Genomic DNA, 8,311 nt, shown 5'->3' with positions numbered 1-8,311 from the left:
GGTGTGCCGGGAGTTTTTTTATTATTGCTTTGATTTAGTCAGCTGTTATTCTTTTGTTCAGGCTTTCTGTTTCTTCTTCAGTCATTTTTGGAAGATGATATTTTTCTAGACATTTGTCCATTTCACCTAGGATTTCAAATTTCTTGGCATATAGTTCTTCATATTAATTTCTTACAATCTTTTGTATCTCTGTGTTACCAGTTGTAATCTCTCTACTTTCATTTATGATTTTTTTTATTTGGGTCCTCTTTCTTTTTTCCTTTATCAGTTTGCTTAAAGTCTTGTTGATTTTGCTTATCTTTTCCAAGAACAAGATTCTGGATTTATTGATCCTTAGAATTGTGCTTTTTAGTCTCTATGTCACTTAGTTCTGCTCTGATAATTGTTATTTCCTCCCTTCTATTTTCTCTGGACTGTTTTTGTTGTTCCTTGAGTTCATGTAGGTATAGGGTTAGGTTAGATGTTTCTATCTTTTTTGGTAGGCCTGTATTGCTATGAACTTCCCTCTCAGGATTGTTTTCACTGTGTCCCATAAGTTTTTGACTTGTGTGTTCATTTTCATTTGTTTCCAGATTTTTTTTATTTCTTTTTTGATTTCATTCTTAACCCATTCATTGAATAATAGCATGCTCTTCCATTTCCATTAGTTTGAGTGTTTTGGGTTTTTTCTTTAAGGTTGGTTTCTAGTTTCAGTCCCTTGTGGTCATAGAAAATGCTTGATATGATTTCAATTTTCTTGAATGTGTTGAGGCTTGTTTTGTGTCCTATCATGTGGTATATCTTTGAAAATGTTCCATGTGCATTGGAAAAGAATGTGTATTTAGCTTCTTTGGGATGAAAGGCTTTTTTTATATATCAGTTAAGTCCATTTCATCTGGGGCATTGTTTCATACCACAATACCTTTGTTGATATTTTGTTTGGAAGATCTGTCCATTTTTGACAGTGGGTGTTAAAATCTCCTACTATAATTGTGTTGCTTTCAATATCTTTCTTGAAGCCATCCAAGATTTTCTTTATGTATTTGGGTGCTCCTATGTTGGGTGCATATATATTTATAATGTTTATGTCTTTTTGATGGATTCTTCCCTTGGGTATTATGAAGTGACCTTCTGGATCTCTTTTTATGGTCCTTGTTTTGAAGTCCGTTTTGTCTGATATGAGGATATGCACCATGACTTCTCTTTCCTGTCCATTTGCTTGGGTTATTTTTTCCCAACCCTTCAGTTTCAGTCTGTGTAGGTCTTTTGTTTTAGGTGCGTCTCTTGTAGGCAGTATATGTGTGCTTCATGTTTTCTTATCCATTCAGGTACTCTGTCTTTTGAAAGGAGCATAACCCAGTAACATATAAGATTATTATTGATAGGTACTTATTCATTGTCATTTCATTCCCTTTGTACTTTTATTCCTTTCTCTGTCACTTTTTTTTCTTCCTCTTCTTAAAGCAGTCCCTTTAGCATATCTTGCAATGCTGATTTGGTGGAGGTGTATTCTTTCAGCTTTCTTTTGTCCAGGAAGTTCCTTATTTCTCTTTCTATTTTAATTGAGAGCCTTGTTGGATCGATTAGTCTTGGTTGTAGGCCTTTGCTTTTCATTACTTGGAATATTTCTTGCCATTCCCTTCTGGCTTATAATGTTTTTGTTGAGAAGTCGCTAGTATCTTATAGGGGCACCCTTATATGCTACTTCCTGTTTCTCCTTGCTGACTTTAAGATTCTCTCTTTATCTTAGAATTTTGCCATTTTTATTATGATGTATCTTGAAGTGGGCCTCCTTCAGTTCCTCCTGATTGGGTGCTTCCTGGATTTGAGTAACTTTTTCTCTCATCAAATTAGGGAAGGTTCCCAACATTACTTTTTCAAACAGGTTTTCTATCCCTTGCTCTTCTTCTGCTTCTTGAATCCCTATGATACAATATTATTATGTTTCATGTTGTCCTGAAGTTCCCTTAACACCTCTTCATTCTTTCTGAGTTTTTCCTTTTCTTGCTCTTTATAGGAATTTTTTTACCTTATCTTCCATCTCACTGATCCAGTCCTCTGCTTCATCTAGCCTGCTTTTAATTCCTTCTACTGTGTTCTTCCATTCAGAAATTGTATTCTTTATTTCCTCTTGGCCCTTGTTGATAGTTTCTACTTCCTTTTTGATGTTGATATAGTTTGCAGTGTGTTCATTGTAGTTTCCCTGTAGTTTTTGGTAATTCCCTGTGAGCTCATTGAGCTTCCTAATAACCATTGCTTTGAACTCAATAACTAATAGTTGCTTTGCCTCTATTTCATTTAGCATTTTTTTCCTGAGGTTTCCTCATTTCTTTGGGGTTTATTTCCTTGTCTTTCCATTGTTTATGAGACTCTTCTTGTTAGGTTCTGCTTCTTAAAGTGATCGGTTCTGACTACCTGAGTTTGTGGTGTGAACTTCTATGATAGTAGACCTGTGAGAAACTGTGGTGCAGTCTCCTTGATCTTTTGAACTTTATGCTTTTGAGATGCCATTTATGCTGGTTCTCTGTATGTCTTGGGGTTTTGATTGTTGTTGGGTTGTTCTTTGGCTGGTCCTTCCCTTCAGTTGGTTGACTGAGGGTTACCACACCCACCACATCTTGTATGCTGTTGTGCAGGTGCTGCCAGAAGAAAACCTCAAACCCAGTGAACAAATCCACATCTGCAAAAATATCTCCCCCCTACAATCTCAGTATCAACAGCAAATGAACCAGTATTAATAAGGGCATAAAGAGATTAAGAATATTATAAGAACAGAGAGAAATAATCTATAGTATAAATTTTAGTGACATCATAATGTGCCAAACTTGTTGGACAAGAAATGAGTGTTAAAAATCTATTAAGGAATGAAAATATCACCAATCATGAGGAAGGCCACAGTGGATTTTGTCTCAGTAATCACTAGCATTTACCACTGTGTTTTCTTCTGTATCTGCTTCTGGTGATGTCAGATGTTGACACCATCTGACCTTAAGCAGCTTGCTCTGAGAGTACCAGAGATCCACTGTCTATGGTTGTCTTCTTCAGTTGTTAATCTAGTCACTCTGCACTCAGCAGTCAGGCTTAAGTGACAGAGAGCCTGGGAAGAGTCTCTCTTGGTGTCGGGGCTATTGATTCCCTTTCAGGCTGCTGCCGCTCAGAGGGGAATGGTCTGCCTGAGCAGGATGGTCGCTGGTGTATGGGGGATGACTCAGCACCAGAATCCCTGTGGCTCCTCTCTCAGCTATTTCCCCAAAGATTCCATCCCCAGTCTCGACCCTGGTGTCTGTAGCCCACCATGCTCCCACCTTTGCCATAACCACTGGTAATGACAGAAAATGGAAATTTATGTGTTGGCCCTTTAAACGGTTCTTTGCATCTCCAGATGTTCATCTCTAGCAGAGAGCAACCCTGCCTCTTTTTGCTGCCAGTTGTTATCTGTGTACTTTTGGACTTTGGTGTTCTAGGATGGAGATCCCAAGTTAGAGTTTGGACCCCATTCTTCTCAGGGGGATCCAACCAGCCATTTAATCATGCCTCCATTGCTGCCACCTGTAGATGCCCAGCCAGCCTTTTCGTTTCTATTCCATTCCTTACCAGACGGATAATCTTGAAGCTGATTCTTCTGTCTGTCCAAGGTTATAAGGCTTCTCTCTCACTATTGTTCAGTTGTTTGCTCTGGGTAATTTCTCCACCATTTAATTGTAATTCCAGACTGGTCCTGAGATGAGATTAGTGTGGCTTCCATTCACCTCTGCCATCTTGCCAACTCCATAATGATTTCTTATTTAAGCTTGAAATCCTTGTTGACAAGTAAATCTTGCCAACTTCAAAGTTCACATTATTAAATCTAAACACATTACATCATTATTTCTATTGATCAATTGTAAACTGTATCTTGTGCATGCATAGGGGAGGTGGCCAATCATGTTTTCTTTTACATCAACATTCCTCTTTCCTTCCCCACCCCCCCTCTTTCTCTCTCTCCCTATTCCCTGCCACTTCCTCTTTCTCTCTCAATTACACAATTCTTAAACTTACTGAACCTGGGAAGTTGCCTTTGAAACTAGGCAAAGCTAGAATGTATTTCTTCTTTGATACTCTTGATTTTCATTAAAATTGTGTCCCTGAATGTATTATTCACAAACACTTTATCATATTTCAGTCACACATATTTGGTATATATTTTGTTATTTCTCTTATTTATGGTTGCAGAAATTGGAAAAGTATTCCTATAGGTCAACATTATATAATAAAATATTAGAACTTTGCTAGAGAAAGCAGTTGAAGGACTTTTGGGGTTTTTAACTTTTTTTAAAAAATTGACTTTTTTATTCCACAAATTGAAAAATCCAGTGACTCATGTATAGACTACCTAGGAGAACATATGGAATTTGTTTTAGCAAGAAACTGAAACCACACTAACCTATGGTTAATGTGTTGTCTCCTTGGTGTTTTGGGCTATTTATATGTTAAAATTGTTTTTTTAAACTGAGTATGCAATTTCATGGAGATGATTCTTTCAACTTTGTCAAATACAGATAAAGTTCAAATCACTAAATCTAATGCATTTTGTAATTGCAAAACACTCAGTACTTAATTGTGCATTAATCATATGGGATTAATGATTCTGTGCATCTAATGTATGACATGAACACTATGGTTAACTACTATCTTCAATACAAAAGTTTGCTGAGAGATTTCAGATGCTTTCACCACCACACAAAAATAATAACTGTAGGAGACATGTTAATTAGCCTGAGTGTAGTAATTATTTCACCATATGTGTGTGGTTTATATGTATACATATAAAATCATCACATTAAACATCTTAAACATACACAATTTTTACTAGAAAGAAAAAAATCCAAAATCCATAAGGCAAACAAAAAGCAGAAATACTACATGAGTTTAAATTCCTAAAATATTCAGACTCACATGCTCCAATATAATATTAGTACTAAAAGAAAATAAGTTTTTTTTTTTAAGTTAGTTGATCTAATTTCAAAGAAAAACTGCTTCAAGTAGGAAGTGTGCTCAAATAGATTATCTGAGACCATCTGGGACTTTGGATTCTGATAATTTAACTTATACACATTGTTCAAAGAAAGTATTTTAATTACATCTGAAATAAAATTCAAATTAAATATATTATCCGAAATAAAGAACACTCTATCCACCTCAACCATGAAGTCCCTATTAGAGAATCTAACACATTTGTTCTTTTTATCTCACAGTAAGCAACATACAAAATGCAAAGAAGATCAAAATTGTTTTATAACAAACTGTGAAGGGATTCTATTTCCCAAGTGGTCCACATGGTCGCAATATCCCCTGCAAAATAGTTCAGACAAAAGTGTACAAGGAATAACTATGTAGGCAGCATGTTTGTCCCCTCACAACAAAGTAAAAAAGAAATATTGTTTTTAATATCTATTTCCACATCTCCCAGAGGATCCTATGAATTACTTGTCACTCTTCATACTCATGTGAGAAACAAGTATTTTTTTAAGATAGCAGCCATCATAATACAAATTTTATCCATCATGGTAACTGATAATTCTGCTATATATTCTCTAAGCTCTTTTAAGACTATTAACTACCAACAAGCCAATATTATTATGTTTCTTCACAGATAAGAAATAGAAGACAGATTTAATGGCTTGATTAAGCTCATACAATTGACCAAAAGAACAACCAGAATTTGAGCCATGGTGTGTGTCTCATAGGTCTGTGCTTTTAAAGATTTCACATTTCTCTTGAGAAAGTAACAAGTAGTTAAGGACTAACTCCCAATTCCTATCATGGTAATATACTTTACTGATCTACATGTCTACTCACTGTCAGGCAGAAAGCCACAAACATCATAAGTAATTAATATATATTTTTTTAATTTTAATTGTTGTTCAAGTAGAGTTTTCTACCCTTTAGACCCCCATCCCAGCCCACCCCTCCAGCCCTCCTCACCTCCCTCCCATTTCCACCCCACCTTGTTATTGTCCATGTGTCCTCTACACTTGTTCCTGCAAACCTTTCCCCCTTTTCCCTGAAATTCCTCCCCCTCTCCCCATCTGGTCACTGTCTAATATTTTTAAAATAAAACACCAAAGCCTAGGTATGCCTCAATTATGAATTATCAGGTGAAGGGAACATAATGAAAATAGATAAAAAAAATTTGGACTTGATGTTCAAAACATACATTAGCTGTGAACAAGTATATGGATTGTTTATATTTTCAAGATAGAAAAATAGTACACATGGCAATTCTCAGTATATGTTTTTGAAAGGCTTTTAACTATGTGAATGAAATGTCACATTATTTCTATGATCACTTCGTCTGTGCATATTTTGGTATTTTATATTACTGGTTTTGTTTTTTTGCAAAAAATGACATACAAACAGATGGTTGATTTTAAAAGTTTTACCTCCTGCAATAAATGTATCTCTGTGCAGATGGACATTAAGCTTCAGTGCCAATATTGGACATTTGCCATATGGACAAGAAGATCTATGGCAGAAGACACTATATCCAGCTTTGGTACCCTCAACACAAATCATGTTTGACCAATTGTTATCTGTACTTAGTTTTTGTGGTCAGGCAATCAGGAAGCAACAGACCATTTAAGTAAATACCAAAAAACACTGAATTGAGATATCTATATCTATATCTATCTATATCTATCTATCATCATCATCTATCTATTATATATCATCTACCTATTTGACAAAAACTATACATTATGAGTATAAGTTGATAGAAGTAACTTATTAGTCAAATTTAGTGAGGTACAATTTACTTAGAGTAAAAGTCACCCTTTTAGGGATATGGTTCTATGAGTTTTGAAAAAGTTACACAGGCAACCACCACCATGAAGACATAGAACTTTCCATCACACAAAACATTGTTGCTCCTGCCATTTCTTAAATGAGGAATTATTTGATTTTTGAATGGTTTACCAACATTTTTTAAAGAATGATCTCACCTGGTTTTGAGTTATACTTTCTTTTATAGTTAAATTTGTATTTAATTTACTGAAATTTTGTCTAGAATTTCTGCATCTCATGTTCAGACAGATATTGGTCTATAGTTTTATTTTCTTTCAATTTCTTAGTCTGATTCAGGATCATCCTAATGCTGGTCTGATAGACTAAGCTAGAGAATGTCCCATTCTTTTTGATTTGGGGAGTGGTTTTTGTAGAACATGGGAATTTTTTTCCCTTAAAATTTAGTAGTGTTCACCAGTGAAGGCATATTTCCTGAACTTTTGTCCTGTGTGAAAAATTTTCTACTTTATATGTGTTAAACTAGTTTAAGGCAAAAAATAACCACTAGTTCATTTTTTTGAGTTAGCTTTTGATAAATTATTTCTGGAAATTTGAATATTTTATCAAAGTAGTCCAAATTTATTAGCATAAACATTTTACAACAATTCCTATTATCCTCCAAGTACTGGTAAAATTTGTATTATGTCACCTCTCTTATTCTAGGTATTAATAATTTATGTTTTCACATATTTTCACCATCATCAGACGGTATAGAGTTTTTATCAATTGGTTAATTTTCAAAAACCCAGCTTTTGATGTCATTGATTTTCTACATTATAGTTTTGTTATTCTGCTTCAATTTTCAATGATTTCTGCACTGATCTTTGTTTTCTTTTTTCTCTTTTCCGTTATATTTTAAAATATAAGTTGAGGTCATTGATTAGAGAAGTTTCTCATTTTCCAAAATAGGCATGCAGAGCAAAAAGTGTCTTCCTAAGTATTGCAGAAGGAGCATCCAAAACATTCTGATATGCTGTGATTTCATATAAATTCAATTTGCAATAGTTTCTATTTTTTCTTCTGAGTTTTTGACCCCAAACTTATTTTAAACTCTATTTAGTTTCCCAGATCTACGACTTTTCCAGAGATCTTTCTTTTACTGGTTTCTTTATTTAATTATTTTTTATTGTTGTTCAAGTAGAGTTGTCTCCATTTTCACCCCACCCATCCCCTCCTCCCACCCTCACACCTACCCCCCTTTTATTTTGTCCATGTGTCCTTCACACATGTTCCTTGATGACCCTTCCCCTATATCCCTCTCTCCCTACTCCCTGGTTACTGTCAGCTTGTTCTTTATTTCATGTCTCTGGTTGTAATTCAGTATCACTATGGTCAGAGATAATAAATAGTTTATATGATTTAAACTCTTAAAATTCATTGAGAATTGTTTTATAATCCAAAACAATGATTTTTAACCAATTTGCTGCAAGAACTTTTAAAACATGCAATATCTGACTGGTTTAGTCAGGGGTACTGACCTCTTTTCCTTTAGTTTGTCAAATTAAAAAAA

This window comes from Phyllostomus discolor, chromosome 10 (genome assembly GCF_004126475.2).
Source record: "Phyllostomus discolor isolate MPI-MPIP mPhyDis1 chromosome 10, mPhyDis1.pri.v3, whole genome shotgun sequence".
NCBI lineage: Eukaryota > Metazoa > Chordata > Mammalia > Chiroptera > Phyllostomidae > Phyllostomus > Phyllostomus discolor.
This window is presented reverse-complemented; position numbering follows the sequence as displayed.